Raw genomic sequence first — 21,877 nt, 5'->3', positions numbered from 1 at the left:
ATTACAGTGGCTAGTCAGAACAAAATTATCTGGGATTCACTGCGATTGGCAGTCTAGCTAGGACCACATGGAATAGGAAGGTAGGCAGTTATTCAGAAGGCAAAGCAGGGGGACGCCTGGCCAGCTAAGTCCGTATGGCATGCGACTCTTGATCTCAGGGCTGCGAGTTCAGGCCCCATGTTGGACGTGAAGCCTACTAAAAAGAAAGCAAAGCCAGGACACCGGTATCAGGAGAAAAGGGATGAGAAAGCATAAGCCTAACACACAAAAAATAGCAGCGACCTTTAGTCTGCTGTATCTTCTTTCCTATTTTTTCAATTTCCTCAATTTGTCTTTTCTGAATGTTTTCTGACTTCATCTTGTGTTTCCCTGATTTGATTTTCAATTCTCCTTTAGGACTTTCAAAGATGACCTTCATTGGACTGTTACTGTTTCATACATCTCTCATCCTGGTCAGCTACTGTTTAATGGATGTGATGCCTTTTTGATCTGTCTGAAACCAGACTCCAGCCATTCTGTACAATCTTCTTGTGTTTCTTGTTGGAGATCCATTTCAAGGATTAGGTTTATCTGAGTCCTTACTGTTTTGATCTGTTCCACCTCAAAATAAGCCAATAATTAATTCCATACAAATTTTCATTTGACCATACTTCTTTTAGTTTATTGATCCTTGCTGTTAATGCTAAATAGCAAAATAACAAAAAATATTTTATAGTGAGTCAGAGACTTCATGAAGATTTTCACACATGCCATTATCATTCTAACAACAACAAAAACACACAAAACAAAAAAACCCACTGAGGTCCTTAATATTTTTTATTATGGTGATCTCTAAAATACTACAAAATTAGGCACCTGGGTGGTTCAGTCGGTTAATCGGCTGCCTTCAGCTCAGGTCATGATCCCAGGGTCCTGGGATCAAGTTCCACACTGGGCTCCTGCTCTGCAGGGAGTCTGCTTCTCCCTCTGCCCCTCCCCCCACTCGTTCTCTCTATCTCCCTCTCTCTCAAATAAGTAAATAAAATCTTTTTAAAATAAATAAATAAAATCAAATATTACTAAATTTTCAGTACTTGTGCTTCAAATTTAAGCCTCAGATCAGACTAGTAAGTGGGGAAGGTACTATATTACACTGATCCTGTTTTTTAATTACATTTTTACCCTTTTTTTTTGTATTTATATTTTGTTAATTTCAACAAGCATCTTTCCATTTCACTCTTACAACATATAATCTTAGATCAAGGGGGGAAAAAAAATCAAGATATTTTAGTGCAACCTCCTTGCTCCATTATGTTATAAATGAGAAGCCCAACCTGGAAAGATTAGCTGTCTTGCTATGGTCATAAAGACAGTTAATTTTATAACAAGCGGCTGGAATCCGTATCTCCAAATTCCAAATTACCTCTTTCATGCACAATAATAATCAAAGAAAAGCAGGTTAAACAGAGGAACCCAAGGTAAATAATTACACAGTGATTAAAACTGTAATACTAGGCAATCTTTATGAGGCAGTAAATTAACTGCCACCCACTGTAAACAAACTGAAGCAAAAGGATAGTATCCTTTTTTTCCATAAAGCACAGATTACAATGGACATTGAGGAATACAGTGAACATTGAGGAACACTTTATAGTCAACATCAGTCACATTCTATGAAGAAAATAAAGGATTTGGTTCAAAGAAAAAAATATGAATGAGGGCGCCTGGGTGGCTCAGATGGTTAAGTGTCTGCCTTCGGCTCAGGTCATGATCCCAGGGTCCTGGGATCGAGCCCCGCATCGGGCTCCCTGCCCAGCGGGGAGCCTGCTTCTCCCTCTGCCTCTCTCTCTCTGTCTCTTATGAATAAATAAATAAAATCTTTAAAAAAAAATGAAGGAGTTACAGGTCACGTGTTTACGTGAACACGTAATCCGTGTCACAGAATTCTGGTGACAGGCTCCATCAGGAGTCATATCTCCTCTTAACAGCAAATAACAGCTCTCAGAGTTGAGTTTAAACAACAGTTTAACTTAGTAAAATTTTAGTAAAATCCAAGACCCAGGACCCACTTCTCAACCAGGAGGAACTGGATTTAAACTGATAGGGGCATCAGGCCCATTATTTTATTCTATTCTCAAAAACTTTATTTTCACAATTTTGTACAAACTGCTAAGGTTATCTCCGTTATTTTTACTTATAGTAAGCAATTAAGATCTACCCTACATAGTTACTTAAGTATGGTAAAATAATCTTCAGGATTGCAAAAATCATTAACTTTTCCTAACTCAATGTTTTGTACAAGAGCCATAACCACTAAATCCTAGCCAGATACCTGGATCGATTAAAACTAAGAAAATATTCAACAGTACCTAAAATATCTTACCACTAGGACACTGTCCATGGAAGACTACAGCCAGTATTTAGGACAGATAATGGTATTCGATTCTATAATTATTCAACAGGTTTCAGACGTAAAAACAAACAAACAAAGGAATATTTTTACCAGGACAATGTTTCATCCAAACTTGTTCAGTTATTGACCTCTACCCCTAAAAACGCAGTGGGAGGAATCTGGCTGGCTCACTAGGCAGAGCACGCAACTCTTAATCTTAGGGTCATGAGTTCGAGCCCCATGTTGCACGTACAACCTACTTAAAAAAAAATAAAATACATTAAAAAAATGCAGTATGATTTTCCTGTATTATGGATGGTCTTTTTCTGGGCCAGTATTTAAGATCTCTTCCTCGGTGTTTTGGTGTCAGTTCCAGTTGTTCTCCATTCTATGAGATCTAGTCTCAGGTTATTATTTACATGTGAGGTAAAACTCAAATTTACCAACTCATTTTATTAAGAAATCCTAAAGTCAAGGGGCGCCTCGGTGGCTCAGTAGTTAAGCGTCTGCCTTTGGCTCAGGTCATGATCCCAGGGTCCTGGGATCGAGCCCCGCATCGGGCTCCCTGCTCCGCGGGAAGCCTGCTTCTCCCTCTCCCACTCCCCCTGCTTGTGTTTCCTCTCTCGCTGTGTCTGTCAAATAAATAAAATCTTAAAAAAAAAAAAAGAAATCCTAAAGTCAAGTTTTGACAAAATTAATGATGAAAGGCACCATCAGAGTCTAAAGATATAAACTAACAGAAATATCTTCAGTGAAAAGTATAAAATAATTTCAAGTATCACTTAATTCTAAGGAAAATGTAAAATGGCACCTCAAACTTTTAAATATAAATTGTACTTTATAATCAGGGGCACCTGGGTGGCTCAGTCATTAAGCGTCTGTCTTCGGCTCAGGTCATGATCCCGGAGTCCTGGGATCGAGCCCCATATCGGGCTCCCTGCTCAGCGGGAAGCCTGCTTCTCCTCCCACTCCCCCTGCTTGTGTTCCTTCTCTCGCTGTCTCTCTCTCTGTCAAATAAATAAATAAAATCTTTAAAAAAAAAAGAAATTTCCTCAAAATGATGAGTACAAACAGAAAAGTTAAAATTCATCATCTAAGATGTTACACATTTTGGGGGGCGCCTGGGTGGCTCAGTCGTTAAGCGTCTGCCTTCGGCTCAGGTCATGATCCCAGGGTCCTGGGATCGAGTCCCACATCAGGCTCCCTGCTCGGCGGGAAGCCTGCTTCTCCCTCTCCCACTCCCCCTGCTTGTGTTCCCTCTCTCGCTGTGTCTCTCTCTGTCAAATAATAAATAAAAAAATCTAAAAAAAAAAAAAAAAAAAAAAAAGATGTTACACATTTTGTCATAACGGTGCCGAAAATAAATGGAAAGGATCTAACAGTTCAATCAGCTGACTTTATCCTAAACAAGATTCAGTTGCATTAAAATTAATTTAGGTCATCATATAATACTATATTCCAACACTCTTCTAGGCTGCGTAAATCTTTTTACCTCTGAAATTGATGGCATTTAATACCTCCATGTTGCACCTATAATTACTAAGTAGTAAAAGCTAAGTAATCTGTTTCTCAGGAGAGGAAACATTCATCCCTAAAATGTCAGTGTACATTTACTATAATGAGTTCGGATTGCAAACACAGAATTTGTGTCTTAAATTTCTTTCAACATGTTACCATTTGCTCTAATTATGTCTACTTAGTAGCTTCTACAGAAGACATTCGCTGACCCTATTAATTTGTCTTCTGAGGGATACCAAAGAAATTAACTTGATGTGTTTATTACCAAAGCAGGGCATTTGCCTGACACATTTTACAAAGCAGAACTTTTTTTTTTTTTAAGATTTTATTTATTTACCTGAGAGAGAGAATGAGACAGAGAGAGCATGAGAGGGTCAGAGGGAGAAGCAGACTCCCTGCCGAGCACGGAGCCCGATGTGGGACTCGATCCCGGGACTCCAGGATCATGACCTGAGCCGAAGGCAGTCGCTTAACCAACTGAGCCACCCAGGCGCCCCCAAAGCAGAACTTTTTTTAACGTAAGAACAGCTTATAACGGAAAAACAAGGTAAACTGCTCGAGATTACAGAATTATTAAGTACAATCTAATTGAGATCTGACTGTTCTTAATTCTCCATGTTCTTTCAAACCACACCATCTACTGTAAAATTTATTTTTAAAAGATTTTAATCTTTTACCCCTTTACACAGTGAGAGGGGGAACACAAGCAGGGGGAGAGGAAGAGGGAGAAGCAGGCTTCCATCCAAGCAGGGAGCCCGACACAGGGCTCCATCCCAGGACCCTGGGATCATGACCTGAGCTGAAGGCAGACACTTAATGACTGAGCCACCCAGGTGCCCCTATAAAATTTAATCTGATTTTTAATGTTTCCCAAATTCCACTATTCACAATATTTAAATTCCAGGAAAACATTAGTTTGAAAGAGACAGACAAAAACTATAATGGGATTTTTAGGTCCACGTGCTAACCTTCATGCTAAAAAATTAAAATCCCCAGCCTCAAGAGAAGAAAAAATCCTTAATTCTAAAAAAGAGTTTCATTATCCCCGAAGTATTGCCATACAAAATACTTATTAACAAAGTAAAGCGTGGCACACACCAAGTGATCAAAGTTAACACTAGTCAGGGACAAATAGACCTCATGTCCCACCCAACAGAATGTACCGAGAACACTGTGATATTCCTGCCTAAATACATCAGACAAATCCAAGTTGAGGGACATTCTGTAAAATGACTACATCTTCAAAAAGGTCAAGGGCACCGAATTCAAAGGCTAAGGAACTGTTCTAAAGTGAGGTGTATTAGAGGGAGAAGACAACTGGGTGAAAATGTGATCCTGGATTATACAGACCCTTTTGCTATAAAGTGACATCTGGCGGGGCGCCTGGGTGGCTCAGTTGATTAAGAGGCTGCCTTCAGTTCAGGTCATGATTCTGGGGTCCTGGGATCGAGCCCCACATCAGGCTCCCTGCTCAGAGGGGAGTCTGCTTCTCCCTCTCTTCTCTCTCCCTCTGGAACCCCTTCTCATGCTCTCTCTCTCAAATAAATAAAATCTTTAAAAAAAAAAAAAAAGTGACACCTGGCAAAACCTGAATGGGGTTTTTGGGTGAAGGGTATATGGGAAATTTTTGTTTGCTGTTCTTGTAACTATTTTGTCAGTTTAAGAGCGTCCCAAATAATTTTTAAAGCACTAAATACGTATGTGCTAATAAGCTAATCAAAATTTTTCTACTTTTGCCTTATCTCAGGGGTGTTTAAGTCTTGCTGCTTTTGCTGTCAAAGGTAGGCAGAATGTTTGAATCAGGAGAAAGGCAAAGGACATTAAATAGTAAATTACTGATTACAATTTGTCTCCATTAGCTAAATAAAACTGGAAATGGGCTATTTTTCTTTCTTTTTGCGCTTGAAGGAGGGAATGACTAGAAACTCATGAAGGTAAAAGAGCCCAGAAGTGAAGGCACACACACTACACTTACCTTAAAAGGTTATCAAACTTCTCCACAGACCGCACACAACTGGTAAACCGGAGGCTTTTAATGTGGACAGTATTTGCTATTGACGGTGTGTGTGTGTACCCTAGACTGGAGGGGGGAATCCTGTCACCCCAGCACCAACACAGTGCCTGGCACTCCCGACACATGCTGAATTCAACAATGAATCCTAAGCTCCTGGCTGATGTTTTCCCCTCAATACTAAACTCAGTCACAATGAAGGCTATCAAATAGTAGATCACTGGCTAAAATGCCTAATTCAGAAAGTGTAATCAATAATTTGATCCCAGGTAAGTTCACATGATTTTCAACCCTGTAGCTATCCTGTTTAGTAACAGTTAAGTAAAATTACTAGTTTATCATTAATATCATTACCTATACTTTAAACATTAATATCAGAACTGGAAATTAGTATAATGTGATAATTAAGAGCATGGGCTCTGAATCCGACTGCTTAGGTTGATGGCGCCTGCCGACCTTGGAACACAGGATTGCTGTGAAGATTAAAAAGTGCCCTAATGTAAGCAGTGCTTAGAACAGTAAATGCTTTTATAAAAAGCACCCAAAAAATGTTACTTGTTACTGGTATTCTTGCCCAACTCTCTTAAGGCACCCCAAGATTTGACCTATCCTCCAACAGAGAGCTTGCTTTTTTTTTTTTTAAGATTTTATTTGTTTACTGGAAGCAATCTCATTCTTAATCTCCTAAAGCACTTTTCTTTAGACTGCTGTGATTCAGTGACCCCCTTACACTTGGCTTTCTATGATGTGTGCATTTGCCTCACCTCTTTGACGATGTTTTAATCACTTTTCTATCTCCCTAGCTTCTCAATAAATATTTTAATGAATAAAAAAAAAAGATTTTATTTGTTTAAGTAATCTCTACACCCGATGTGAGGCTCCATTTACAACCCCAAGATCTAAGAGTCGCACACTCCACGGACTAAGCCGGCCAGGCACCCTGACCTTGCTAATTTTAAATTAACAATATGCAATCACGGGTCTGGTTTAATATTAGTCCTCCTAATGGATCAAATCTGTCCCTGTGGCATCCTCCTTCTACAAAAAAGCCCTTTCAATGCATAGTGCTCCTTCACGTGCTCATCTCTAAACTAAGCATCCCTAGTCTGTCCTGTGCTGTCCTTGTAACATCCTTTACCTTTACTACACCATCCTCAAAGTATTCCAGTTTCTCCAGGCAAGGTCCCAGAATTGGATGTAACATCTCAGATAAGATCAGCTCACCAGACACTACACTTGGACCTGTAACTCCCAGAATTCCCTTATTCTTTTGCCCATTATCACAGAGGGATATTTTAATTCACGTTGCTAAGAGTTTAACTCCACAGGCTTAATAGGTATTTTCCAAAGGGAAGAAAATCAGGTTAGTGCTTCATTCAGAGGTTCCATTTCACAAACATTTCATAACAGAATATAAAGTATCACAATTTATATTAATATAGTAACATATATTGAACATATATACTTCAGCAGACAAGAGAAACAGAGCCAAAGAGCCCATTTTAGTTTGTTTAACTTTCATTAATTTTAGAAATTCTATGTAATGGCAAATGCTTAGAAATAAAACTAGAAATCCCTAAGATGAACCTTTGCTCAAGATGGATTTTTTAGTCAAGGCTTTTAAGTTTTGATAGCTGGCTTTGCTTACATTTTAAGATGCTTAATTCTTCATTTCTATCTACTGCAATAGCTGGTAACCATGCCAGTAAAACCCAAGCGATCTCTCAAGAAACAAAATACATTTGAAAGGTTAAGATTTGAAATGATCTGTAACAGGGCGTCTGGGTGGCTCAGTTGGTTGGGCGACTGCTTTCGGCTCAGGTCATGATCCTGGAGTCCCAGGATCGAGTCCCACATCAGGCTCCCTGCTCAGCTGGGAGTCTGCTTCTCCCTCTGACCCTCCCCACTCTCATGTGCTCTCTCTCTCAAATAAATGAATAAATAAAATCTTAAAAAAAAAAAGAAATAAGAAATGATCTGTAACAGTTATATTTATGCTTAAAACTTAACACCCTTCTCCACCATATTTTGAAAAACATGTTGAGATACCTAACAAAAATAGCTAAATTTTATTTTTTAAAAAAGCCAGGTGAAAGGAAGAATTACAAAATAATAAAATGAAGCCAGGGAAAGAGGATCTGCCCAACTGATGGGTCACAATTTCAGTCCTGAGCCTCACAAGTAGCCAAAGCAATGTCCTTGAAAAACAAACCAATCAATCAATCGATCAATCAATAACCCATATCAGCTATTCAGGAAGATTGGCAACTTTTCTTGGCACCACAGTTCAAGAGAAAATGTTTGCAAATGTGTAACTTACCCTTTTAAATTGGTAGTCCAGATCTTGTTCTACCAACACACCAAGAATGTATCCCTTTGACCTTATTACAAATTTAAAAATTATTTAGGACTGGGAAAGCTGGATCATGTGTTCTTTATTTGACAGAGAGACACACAGCGAGAGAGGGAACACAAGCTGACCTGAGCTGAAGGCAGACGCTTAATGACTGCGCCACCTAGGCACCCCTGGATCGCCTGTTCTTTTTCTAACTTTGTACGAATAGGAACAGGAAATGAAAATCAAGTAACTATGCTCTACAAAGTCCCATCTTTATTTTTTCTTGATGCACTGTTCACAGATGGCAGGCAACAGAGCAAAGCTACTATGAACGCCAATTTTGGAATGAGACCAAAGTTCTGAATTCAAGTTCTATCTCCAGTACTAGATATGACTGACCTTGGGATTCTTGAACCCCAAACTTCCTACTCTGGAAAATGACAATAATATGTGTACTTACACAAAGTTATCAGAATGTAAGTTAAGTACATGCTGGAGTTTCACACAAGCATTCACTAAATTAACCGTTTAAAAATTTAAATTTCAGGGTGCCTGGGTGGCTCAGTTGGTTAAGCGACTGCCTTCAGCTCAGGTCATGATCCTGGAGTCCCAGGATCGAGTCCCACATCAGGCTCCCTGCTCGGCGGGGGGTCTGCTTCTCCTTCCGATCCTCTTCCCTCTCGTGCTCTCTGTCTCTCATTCTCTCTCTCTCAAATAAATAAATAAAATCTTTAAAAAAATAAATAAAATAAAAAAATAAAAATTTAAATTTCATTAAAATAGTTACTTTTAAAACACATATGTAATGTATCTATTTATTTACATATAAACTCTCCAAATCCAAGTCTGATAAAATGAAAATCTCCCAACTAGTTGCTTTAATTACCACTAAATAAAATAACCTATCGTCTGATGGGGCAGGAAAACTAATGAGAAAAGTGTCAAAATAAATCACTGCTTTTTTCCCCATTTATTTTCCCCAACTTCACTGAGATAATAATTGACATCTAACATTGTGTACTTTTAAGATATACAATAATCACCGCTTTGAAGTGTTTTTAAAGCTTGCATGTGGGGGTGCCTGGATGGCTCAGTCAACTAAGGATCTGACCTCGGCTCAGGTCAAGTTCTCAGGGTCCTGGGATCAAGCCCTGTGTCAGGCTCCCTGCTCAGCGGGGAGTTTGCTTGTCTCACTCTCCCTCTGAGCACAAGCTCACACATGCGCACTCCCCGTCTCTCTCAAATAAATAAATCTTAAAAAAAATAAAGCATGCACGCGTTTACATCAAATGTGGTCCTCAAAAATTGTTTTAAATTTAACTTTAAAAAGTCACCTTACGGGGCGCCTGGGTGGCTCAGTCGTTAAGCGTCTGCCTTCGGCTCAGGTCATGATCCCAGGGTCCTGGGATCGAGTCCCACATCGGGCTCTCTCCCACTCCCCCTGCTTGTGTTCCTGCTCTCGCTATCTCTCTCTCTGTCAAATAAATAAATAAAATCTTTAAAAAAAAAATAAAATAAAATAAAAAGTCACCTTACTCCAAATACCTAAAACAAAGAAACTAGAATGAATACACACACTCAACTTCACAGTCTTTATCCTGAAGCTCTCAACAATATAACCTGCCCAGACCAGTATCTTCCAAGAAACAGAGTGTGTCCTGAGGCTTTGCAGAAGAGCTAACACACCCAGGCGGCCCTCAGTATGTTGGGTAAGTGAGTAAGTACTGCTCCAAAAACAATAAGGGATCCCGTCTCCAAAGCTTAAAATATAGAAGATTAAGAGTGAATAGCTCAGTCACTCATTTTGCTAGTATAAGGAAACTGTTCTGGGGCACCTGGGTGGCTCAGTCGGTTGAGCACCTGCCTTTGGCTCAAGTCATGATCTCAGGGTCCTGGGATAGAGTCAGGCTCCCTGCTCAGATGGGAGTCTGCTTCTCCCTCTCCCTCTGCCTCTTCCCCCTGCTCGTGCTCACGCTCTTTCTCTCAAATAAATAAATCTTTTTTTTTTTTTTAAGATTTTATTTCTTGGGGCGCCTGGGTGGCTCAGTCGGTTAAAGCGTCTGCCTTCGGCTCAGGTCATGATCCCAGGGTCCTGGGATCGAGCCCCACATCGGGCTCTCTGCTCCGCGGGAAAAGCCTGCTTCTCCCTCCCCCACTCCCCCTGCTTGTGTTCCCTCTCTCGCTGTGTCTTCCTCTGTCAAATAAATAAATAAAATCTTAAAAGAAAGAAAGAAAGAAATTAAAAAAAAAAAAAAAAAGATTTTATTTCTTTATTCATGAGAGACAGAGAGAGAGGGAGGCAGAGAGAGAAGCCGGCTCCCCACGGATCAGGGAGCCCAATGCAGGGCTCGATCCCAGGCCCCTGGGAACATAACCCAAGCCAAAAACAAATGCTTAACCAACTGAGCCAGCCAGGTGCCCTCAAATAAATAAATCTTAAAAAAAAAAAAAAAAACTATAAAAAAAAAAAAGCTGGGTTCTTAAATACCATTGTTAAAAAAAATGTTTTTCCTACAGATAAAGGCTATAAATAAAGGGAAAAATTATGAAGTAAATAGACTCAAAAAGTGAGTATCTGGTTAAGTGACTACCCCACTGTTTTACAACACACCCTAGAAAAAGTATTCTAAAAGCTTTACAGAAGCAATAGACATGATAAAAATCATTTTTTAAAGTAGGCTCCACACTGAGTGTGGAGCCCAAAGCGGAGCTTGAACTCACAAGCCTGAGGTTCAAGACTTGAGCCGAGATCAAGAAATGGACACCCGACCAATTGAGCCACCCAGGTCCCAGAAAATAATTTTTTACTTACTGTAAAAAATACTAAGCTAAGGACTATGCATGCAAATGGAATCCAAACTCACACAGCTATCCTCAAAAGGATGAGACCCATACAATCAGCAATCTTCACAGACTCTAACCAGGGCTCACTTTAACCAAATACCTAAATTGGATCGAACTCTTCACTCCTCTCTGCTTCTACAATTATACTATAATATAATCAACACAGTAGTTTCAAAAAATTATTTCTTTGGCCACTCTATAAAAAAAAACAGAAATCCAAAAACCACTATTTTTTTTTTTAAAGATTTTATATATCTATGTGACAGAGAGAGAGAGCAAGAGCAGGAACACATGCAGGGGGAGTGGGAGAGGGAGAAGCAGGCTTCCCGCTGAGCAGGGAGCCGGACGTGGGGCTCGATCCCAGGACCCTGGGATTATGACCTGAGCCGAAGGCAGACGCTTAACAACTGAGCCACCCAGGCGCCCCGTCCTTCCTTTTTAAATTCTTAATAGTGGTTTTTGGGGGGCACCTGGGTGGCTCAGTTGTTAAGCGTCTGCCTTCAGCTCAGGTCATGGTCCCAGGGTCCTAGGATCGAGCCCCAAGTTGGGCTCCCTGCTCAGCGGGGAGCCTGCTTCTCCGTCTCCCTCTGCCCCTCTGCCCCACTCATGCTCTCTCTTGCTCACACTCTATCAAATAAATAAATAAAATCTTAAAAAAATAAAATAAATAAAAAGGAAGGACATTCTGACACATCCTATAACATGGATGAATCTTGAAGACACTATGCTAAGTGAAGCAAACCAGTCAGGGAAGGACAAATACTGTACTTACAAGGTCCCTGAAATCATCAAAATTACAGGGAGAAAGTAGAACAGTTGAGTGCAAGGGGCTGGGGTAAGGGGAAACCTGGATTGTTGTTTAATGGGCAGTTTCAGGTTAGGAAGATAAAGTCCCAGGGGCACCTGGGTGGCTCAGTCGGTTGAGCTACCAACTCTTGGTTTTGGCTCAAGTCACGATCTCAGGGTTGTGGGATGGAGTTCTGCGTCGGGCTCCAGGCTCAGCGGGGAGTCTGCTTGTCCCTCTCCCTCTACTCCTCCCCCTGCTCTCTCTCTCAAATAAATAAATAAAAGCTTAAAAAAAAAAGAAAAAGTCCTGTGAGATGTGTTGGTTCCAACAACATATGTGATTGTACCTTGGGATTATGCCCCTGAACTATGCACTTAAAAATGGTTAAAATGGGTGCCTGGCTTCCTCAGTCGGTAGAGCATTCGACTCTTGATCTCAGGGCCAGTCATGAGTTCGAGCCCCGTGTTGGGCATGGAGCCTACTTAAAAAAAAAAAAAGTTTTAAAAAACAGTTAAAATGATTACTGATATGATTTCTTTGTAGTATATTATAAATATTATGTAGCTATCATAATAATTAACAATACACTAAAAATAAGTAAACTATAAATGAAAAACGGTCAAGTTCTGTGGTATGTATATTTTACAACTTTTTTTTTTATCACTATGCGGAATCACTTGAAAGAAAGAGGTGTTCATGGTGGAAATGGCAGACACAAATTTATTCTTTACAAAGGGGACAAGTGCATTTTACGTGGGTTTTCTACACTATTGGGAGATTTGTTCAGATCTATCCAAATTCTTCTGCCCCAAAAAAAGCACTAAAAAGAAAAACAATGATCCAGCAATTCCACTCCTGGGTATATACACAAGATTTGGAAACAGGCTTCAAAACACAGGGGTGAACCAATGTCCACACCTGCATATCCATAACAGCCAAAAGACAGAAGCAATCTAAACGTCCATCAACAGATGAAAGTACAAATAAAATGCTGTATACTATATAATGGAACATTATTCAGCCATAAAGAGAAAGGAAGTTCTGACACAGGCTACAACATAGATGAACCTTGAAACCAATACGCTAAGTGAAATAAACCACACACAAAATGACTAACACTGTCAATTCCACTTTAAAAGAGATATCTAAAACAGGCAAGGGGCCCCTGGCTGGCTCAGTCAGTAGAGCATGCGAGTCCTAACTCAGGGTTGTGAGTTCAAGCCCCATGTTAGGCGTAGAGCCTACTTAAAAATAAATAAATAAATAAACAAGTAAGTATAAAGAATAAAACAGGCAAATTCACAGAGATAGAAAGTATATTAGAGGTTACCAGAGACTGGGGGAGAGGAGAAATGATGAGTTATTGCTTAATGGGTACAGAGTTTCTATTTGGGGTGAAAAGAAAGATCTTACAAATAGTAGTGATGATTGTACAACATTTTGAACATAATCATGGGGCGCCTGGGTGGCTCAGTCGTTAAGCGTCTGCCTTCGGCTCAGGTCATGATTCCAGGGTTCTGGGATCGAGCCCCACATCGGGCTCCCTGCTCAGCGGGAAGCCTGCTTCTCCCTCTCCCACTCCCCCTGCTTGTGTTCCCTCTCTCGCTGTGTCTCTCTCTGTCGAATAAATAAAATCTCTAAAACAAAAAAAAAAATAAAGAACATAATCAATGCCACTGAATAAAAAATGCTATACATAAAAAAAGGCTTAAATATGCTTAAAGTGGCAGAAAGAGAAAGAACAAGAGGAAGAAGTAATGCTAACGGATTTCCTGATAACTGTTCAGCCAATTTTCAAACTCATTCCAGAACTAGGGTCAATTTCTATTTCCTCACTTATAAAGTGGGCATAATATATGCTGACATCCTTCTTTGTCAAATTATCGATGAAATAATGTAATTGAAGTGTTTGGTGCCTGGCCACAAATAAGATAGCTAAGATTTCCTTACCTCCTTTAATTGCCCTGCAAAAGCCAAGAAATTACGACTACCTTTCAACTCCTTTACTACTTTCTATCTCAAATACGTCAACATCACCAGTAGGGAAAGAGGTTACTACCTCTAAAACTTGTGAGGGCTGAAGACAGAAAATAGGCGCAGTGAATTTATGTGTTGAGCAAGCAGTTCCAGAAGGCTATTTTTCAATTATAAAATTCACTATTCACAAGGTAGACATGTTTCATCTCCATTACACAAATTTATAGTTTTTCAGCTTGTTTGAAGCAGATACCCTAAATAAAACCAAACTCTTCACTACTCTGTTTGTAGAATTATATATATAATTCTACAATATAATCTCATACCTGTACTTTAAGGGGAAAAAAAAGAACCATTATTTCCTTTGCCCTCCTACAAAAACAAAACAATTTAACAGTCACAAGGAAAAAATCCCAAGAAGTCCTTGCCTTTCCAGAACTTATATTCTTCGGTCTGGGGAGATTAACCTTGTAGTCAATATTACTGGGACAATTTTTATTTCCTTAGAAAATTCAATTTCTCAGAAGTATTCAACACAGTATTTTTATGGTAATATTTACTGAATGCTTATTGTTCGCCAGTCCCAAGCACTTTCAATCTTCACAACAACCTGTAAGAGAAACAAGGTTCTCTCATCATTATTCATACTTTTTTTAAAATAGGGAAAATGAGGCACAAAAAGGTGAAGTGAATTGCTCACGGTAACAACCAGAAGCAGCATGAGCCAGGATTTGAATCCAGGCAGTCTGATTTTGGAACCTACGTCTGTTAGAGCCACACTAAGTCATATTCTTCTCTCACAGTTATAAACTCATTTTGCCTCTTAAATTACATTTTAAATAAACGAATTCTTTAAAAATCCTCTATAGTTCTGGGGGTTTTTAAAGATTTTATTTATGAGAGAGAGAAAGGGAGCTGGGGGAGGAGCGGAGAGGGAGAGAGAATCCTCAGGCCGACTCCATGCTGAGCCCCACGCGGGGCTCGATCTCACAACCCTGAGATCACGACCTGAGCAGAAACCAAGAGTCTGACCCTCAATGAACTGAGCCACCCACGCGCCCCAAAAGTACTCTGGTTTTCAATCAAGTTACAACCAAGGAACAGTGAGTGAATTCTCCCATCAACTCTGAAAATCCCTGGCTATTTCGAACTTTCTCTTATGTTCCCACTAGGCCAAAGTGGAAAAAGCAGAGGAATAAGTAAGTGCCAGAAAGAAAACACAAATAAGCCGGGGGAGAAAGACAAGGACTGTAGAAACAAAGAGAATGAAAGAAAACAAAAACAGGAAAAAACTGCAGTGGTGAGAGTTCCAGCAAAGCACAGGCAAGGGAGAGAATGGTAAAGGACAAAAAAGAATGGAAACTGAGTATCAAGATACCACCTTCAACACCTGGGATGATTTTATCCACATCATTTTTCCACTGTACTTACATCCTTTAAATACTAATTCTCAATTTTATTCCCCCCCCCCCCCCGCAAGTCACCTCAGGCTACATTCTGACCAACTGAATATTCTGCATGTTACTATGTTGCCATTTAAACCGCCTTGATTACAAGGAATCTCAACTTCACAATTATAACCAAATGACTGACTGCATATCCAACTTTCTTTCAGTTAGTAACAATGAATAAGCTTCACCCAATGAATGTATACAACTTTTGAAGAAAAATGCTACCAGTGATCATTAGTAGACTGCTACTGATAAAATTCTTGGCAATTACCTTTCAGGTAAATTGCCTCTAACGTATTTCTAAAAACAGTATTTCTGCTACTGTTCTCAGAGTATTACTTCTCAACTATTCAGAAAAAATTTTCCCTTACACATACATAAAAATCACTTGATCAGCATCTGTTTAAGCCAGTGGTCAAAACAATATCATGTGAATTATACCACACCACAGTTATGAAGAGAACCGCAATATTTAAAAACGCATGTTTTCAATGAAGAGACCATGTTAGAACTGAATCAGGTGGAATGCAATGCATAAGCTAGCCAGCAGTAATAACTGGAAAGGTTAAGTGTTTAGTAATCTCTCAGTGTCTTATTTACGGCTCCTTTAATAACAACCTGGAGAAGGGCCCTTGTCTTTTATGTTTTGTTTTGGAACACACGATCCATCTATGGATCATCAAAAATGACAGAACATTCCTCCTACCTAATTTGAGTTACTTTCTCCAGAAAGAAATCCATTATAATAAACTAAAAAATCTTTCTCAAGACTTGTGCCCCAAGAAAAAGAACCTCAGAAACCTACATTTTAAGGACAGTCTTTGTAGTCATTTTTTTTAAGATTTTATTTATTTGACAGAGACAGACACAGCGAGAGAGGGAACACAAGCAGGGGGAGTGGGAGAAGGAGAAGCAAGCTTTCTGTCGAGCAGGGAGCCGGATGCCGGGCTCGATCCCAGGACCCTGGGATCATGACCTGAGCTGAAGGCAGACATTTAACAACTGAGCCACCCAGGCGCCCCCTTTGTAGTCATTTTTAAAGTAAAACAAATTGGGCGCCTGGCTGCTCAGTCAGTGCAGCATGCAACTGCTGATCTCAGGATCCTGAGTTCAAGCCCCATGTAGGGCCTAGAGCCTACTTAAAAAAAAATGAGAAGAAAAAAAAAAAAAAAGGAAAGAGAAAAAAGTAAACCAAATCGCTGGACGTGCCTGGGGCTTGGGAGGGGGTGGGGGAAGATTCAGGGCTACAGGTGATCAGCACCTCCCCCATCTCACTGTCACGCTCAGGCCCTATCACATCTTTCAGGGTTTCCAGACTAGATTCGGTGGTGGGACAGGATGCTTCAGCCATCTCTGGGAGGAGATAATAAATGCCAGTGTGATAAATAAATTAAAAAATGATTGAGAGTGAAAAAAAAGCCAAGATTATTTCGGTTTCTAATTTTACCCTGTACTTAAATCCATGACTCCTTTTAAAACCTGAGACTTAGGGGCGCCTGGGTGGCTCACTGGGTTAAGCATCTCCCTTCCACTCAGGTCATGATCCCAGGGTCCTGGGATTGAGCCCCAAGTCGGGCTCCCTGCTAGCGGAGAGCATGCTTCTCCCTCTCCCTCTGCCTGCCTCTCTGCCTACTTTGTGCTCTCTATCTCTCTGTCAAATAAATAAATAAAATCTTTAAAAGTAAATAAATAAAAAATAAAACCTGAGACTTACTGAACTTTTAATTTCGTTAAAGAAAATCTAGAATAAATTTCCCGCACTCATAACTTAATTCTTCACCGTGGTGAATGGCTCTCAAAGTGCCTTCCTTGTAGCAGCAGGGCGAACTAGTTAGAAATGCAAATGATCGGGCCCCACCCCAGACCTGCAGAATCAGAAAGTCTGGGGTGGGGCCTGGCAATTGTGTTTTAACAAGCCCTCCAGGGGTTGCTGATGCTCCGGAGTTGGAAAGCCACTAGCTTAGGGGTTAAGAGTCATATTGCCTAGGCTCAAATCTTGGGAGTCAAGGTTGACTTGCTGAGTAATCAAGAGTCAATTACTCAGCTTCTCTAGACTTGTTCCTCATCTACACAAGGGAATTAGGGGGTTGTTTTGAAGATTAAATAAGAAAATACACGTCACGTGCTTAAGAGGGATGCCGGGCACTTAGGAAACATCATCCAAACGTTAGCTGTTGTTACTACTATATGCAAGGCCCTTTCACGGTTTGTACACTGGGGAGACAAAAGGCGGAAAAGGCTTAATCCCTACCCCTCCTACCCACTGACTAGGCAGACACGAGTACACAGGGAAGAACCAAACACACTCATAGGGGAAATAAAGATACCCTCCTAGAAGGGCCACACAAGTTGGTTGGGACACCGTACGAAGAAACAACAAATTCTGACCGAACAATGCAAGAGACGGCTTTCAGTGATTGCATATGAACAAGAAAAGAGTTCCAAAGCCTGAAGAGAAGAAAAAGTCCTTCCAGCCGAAAGGTGTGAGCCAAGGTCCAAAGGAGGAGGAAAAAGGAAAGCGCCCGGCAGTAGAACTCTGGGGCTGAAGAACTGACAAAACAAATATACAGACGTAGTAGTAAATAAAATGTCATTCCCAGTCGTAGGCCTTAGCCTCGGGAAAAAGCTCGGCCTCCTCAGGGCACTCCGATGCACCCTCATTTGCAAACTAACTTCCCCTTCTGATTCCTGAACGCCCAAAGACTACTCTTCTGCACTCGGGCCCATCAAGCCATTGTCTGCAGCGAAGTTGAATGCAAAGAAGTGAGAAGTCTGCACGGAGTCCCGCATCAGCAGGAGCGAGCACTGCTCGAACGGAACTAGACATCTGAACATTCTCAGCCAATTGCCGCAAAACCACATTAAAAAAAAAAAAAAACTTGCTTTATTAAAGGGCAAAACTTGTAATAAAGTGGACGGGGGGGAGGGAGGAGGGTAAGGAGGACAGTTTTTTATCTTCTTCCCTCCCCGAAACCCCGTCTGGGTGCTGGCGGAATCCAGACGGCTTCTTTTCATGGCCTGAAGGCTGAGGTTTTCCTTCCGGTCATTGTGTTTATTTCCCCCCAAGAGCAGGCCCCGCGGGGCCGGCGCGCCGGCCGGGCCCGGGACAAAGCCCACTCCTGGCTCCACCTGGGCGCGGGCAGGGGCGGGGAGGAGCGGGGGCGGGGAGGGGCGGCGCTCCCGGGCCCGCCTGCCCGCCGGCCGCAGTAACCAGGCAGCGCGGCAGCGCCGCCCCGGCCGCCCGCCGGCCAATCCGGCGCGTCTGCTGCCCGGGCGCACGAGCCCCGGAGACACCAGGCCGAGCGCGACCCCACGGCTCGGGCCTGGCACCGCGCGCGCACCCGCACCGCCCGAGACGGCCAATCAGCGGCCGGGCATGCGCAGCCCGCAGGCTCGCTCGCGCGCGGGCCTCACGCGTGAGGCCCCCCCACGCAGCGCCGGCGCGCGCGCCCCTCCCCCACGCGCACCCAGGCGCGCGCGTGCAACTGTCGTCCCCCGCGACCGCGTCTGCTCCTGCCCCACCCCCAACGCCGGCGGCCCGGGGTGGGGGTGGGGGACCGGGTACCCCAACACGGCCGCCGACAGACCCCAGTCTGTGCAGGCCCCGGAGGAGGCGCGTCTCAAATAAAGGCCCTGCTCGTGATGGCAACCGGGGCGGGGGACGGGGAATGAGGCGACAGGGACTCACCCGAGTGCAGCCGCCTCCAGGCAGCGCCGGGGCTGGGCGAGCCGAAGGGAAGCGAGTGTGGACCGCGCGCGAGCTGCGGCCGCGGCGGAGCAGCTTCGGGCTGAGGCGAGCGGGCGAGCGGGCGGGAGGTGAGAGGGCGAGGGGCCCGGGCGTCTCGGCCGAGCTCCTGTCACCGCCGCATGGCCGCCCCGGCAGGGCCTCGCTCAGCGCCTAGATCCGATCACAGGGGACCGAGGGAGAGGCCGGGATAACCGCGGCAGGCGGGCGGCCTCAGCTAGAGAGCGCGTGCGGGGAAGCGGGGGGGCGATCGGTGGCCCCTTTTCTCTGCTCTCCGAGCTTCTCTCTCACCCTCCTCCTCCTCCTCTTTTTTTTTTTTTTTTTTGTTCCTCGAAGGCGCGCTGCGCGTGCGCACCTGCAGCGCCGCCCAGCGGGAGTTGTAGTTTCTGATTCGTCCCCACCAACGCGACGGCGGGGGCGGTGGACTACGACTCCCAGGAAGCCTCGCGCAGGCGAGCCCCGAACCCGAGGACGCGGCGAGCGCAGCGCCCGGCCCTCTCCGGCAAGGACTGTCAATGGAGGCGCGGGTGGTGGGAGCAAGAACATGGCTGCACCTGGGGCCTGCGCGGCCGCTCGGGTGGGGGAGGGGAGCCGGGGCGCGGGGCGCCTATCTAGGCCGGGGGTAGCCCTCGCTTGCTCCGTGCGGCGATGCAGCCAGCCTCAGCCACCGTGCAGGGCTCGCACTCCTGCACCCGAGATTCCCTGCCGATTGCGAGGCCGGAACACGGCAAAGGCCGGGGAGCCCCAGGCCGGCCTGCCCCTCTTCGTGCTCCGCCAAGGGACTTCCTCCGCCCTGCACCACCCTCCGGGACACAAAGAACTCCTCTGTTAGTTTTGAAAGCTTGCCTCCAGAGCGGCCGAAAGAGACTGTTGCCCCAACTTTGGACGGGCGACGGGAGGGGACGCTCCTGTTTTTATTTACTCACACCCACCCCCCAGGCTTTCCTCACGCTCCCTCACTTAACATTTAGAAGCAAAGTTGAGGGAAAGCCACGGAGTGGGAGCAGAAAACCTGTCTTGTAGCCCGTGCGTTTTGTTCTGTCAACCGCGGAGAAATTTGACCGAAACCTCTCCCCCCGCCACCCCGCTTATTCTTTCGCTTTTCAACTTGAGGTCTCGAATTTCGATAATGATGAGACACTGCCCTTCGCCTAAGTGAAACTCGAAAGTTTACAAAACTCGAGCCCAGAGGTCGTAGGTGGTTCTGTAAAGCACAAGATCGAATGATTTCGCGATTCTTCTCCCCAGCGGAGATGGGGGCTACGCCGGCCATCCTGCCCCCCCCCCGCGCCCCCTCCTTCTCGGTAGGTGGCGACCACGGCGCTTTTTCCAGCCTTTGTCGCTGGAAAGAAAACTTTCCGAGCAGCCAGTCTTTTGATGTAGGTCCAAGACCTTCCCTTTGAATCTTAGTTCACAGATTGGCGTTCCCCATCTTTCGTGCATAGACCGCACCCATAAAGCCGCCTCTAGAATGTCCATGTTGGGATTCTTTAAATTAGATGGAGACTTTAAAGATCCCTGCGGAGGCAGTCTGATTGCAGAAGACCTCCACATTTTTACGATTTCCCCTACAATCTTTTACAGGCATTTTGTCCCCGCCTAATTCGATTGTGACTCTCCTTTGTCGAGTCTCTCCAAAGCGTTCATTTCATTTTCACGAGAACAGTTTTCCTTTTGCACTCGTATTTCATTAACATATTGGAATATTTAATTAAAGTCCGTATTCCCAGTAGCACGTACAACTGACATATATTTAAGGAACAAAGGTAACTTTTGGGAAGTCTACAACTGAGCTAATAGGAGCAGCCAGCCTTCCAGGGGCAAACATTCAGCTGCCGTGGGCACCGGTGAGTATGTTTTATGGAAGGACTGGCGTCCTGGATGGTTTCTTGAGGACACTGGAAGGTTGAGGACAGCGAAGGAAGGATTCACTGGGTGCGCTGGTGTCATGGAGTCGCATTTGGAGACTGTTAGAGAGTTGGGAAGGCAGAAGTTCATTTAGTCAAGATGACACTTGTCATCATTAAAAAGTTGTTTGCTCGGGGCGCCTGGGTGGCTCAGTCGTTAAGTGTCTGCCTTCGGCTGGGGTCATGATCCCGGGATCCTGGGATGGAGCCCCACATCCGGCTCCCTGCTCAGCGGGGAGTCTGCTTATCCCTCTCCTGTTCCCCCTGCTTGTGTTCCCTCTCTCTCTGTGTCAAATAAATAAATAAAATCTTTAAAAAAAAAAAAAAAAGTGTTTGCTCACTTCTATGAATTTAACACTCCGGTGTGGAATTTTGCTGCTGCTTAATGAAAAACTCCCAACTTCTTTGGGGTTGAAGCAGTTCCTAAAACTATTAAATCCTAAAGCAGTTCCTCAAGCTTTTAGCTGGCTTCTAATTGCCTGGAGATAGAAAGCTGGCCCTTTTGAGACAATGAAGGGTGTATGGAATGGTGTGTGGTTCGAATTCCTTTTTTCTCGAATACTGCTGTTGGGGGCTGTAACCCTCAAATTTATGTCTTATAGTCACAAATACGCTTTTACGGTCTTCTCTAAGGCCTGGCTCACCACCTTGGCAGTTACTGGTACACTTACTGCTTTTTGTTAACCAATTTGTCCCTCACTCATTGATAGGTGCTATGTTAATTGTGACCGTAGGGATGAGCAACTTTGAATACCATCTCAGCAGGGCAGAGTTGTTTCTCCAGCATAGGATCAAATTGCTGTTTTTTGGGTTGAGCAACAAAGGATTTGTGTTTAGGGGTGGAATCCTTTGTTAAGTTGCACACAGCTTGCTGTGGTCAGAATCTCATTCAACATAACAAGATGTGTATGCTGAGACTGATTTGTAG

The 21,877-nt window shown here is 43.4% G+C and overlaps 1 protein-coding gene across 7 annotated transcripts in view; it reads right to left on the bottom strand.

The window, feature by feature from the left end:
• GTF2I (general transcription factor IIi) overlaps nt 1–19,367 on the bottom strand; it is a 106,898-nt gene extending 87,531 nt beyond the window's left edge. For 6 of the 7 annotated variants that reach the window (XM_036112608.2, XM_036112614.2, XM_036112611.2 and 3 more), the window contains exon 1: nt 18,986–19,365. The gene's annotated coding sequence lies outside the window, so the exon portion shown is untranslated. Of the gene's footprint in view, nt 1–18,985 lie in introns of all 7 variants that reach the window. The other variant, XM_078074497.1, reaches the window with a different exon arrangement.
• Nucleotides 19,368–21,877: the final 2,510 nt, after the last annotated feature.

Source organism: Halichoerus grypus, chromosome 6 (assembly GCF_964656455.1).
Source record: "Halichoerus grypus chromosome 6, mHalGry1.hap1.1, whole genome shotgun sequence".
NCBI classification, from domain to species: domain Eukaryota; kingdom Metazoa; phylum Chordata; class Mammalia; order Carnivora; family Phocidae; genus Halichoerus; species Halichoerus grypus.
The sequence above is the reverse complement of the archived record's forward strand: the minus strand, read 5'-3'. Positions and strand labels throughout refer to the sequence as shown.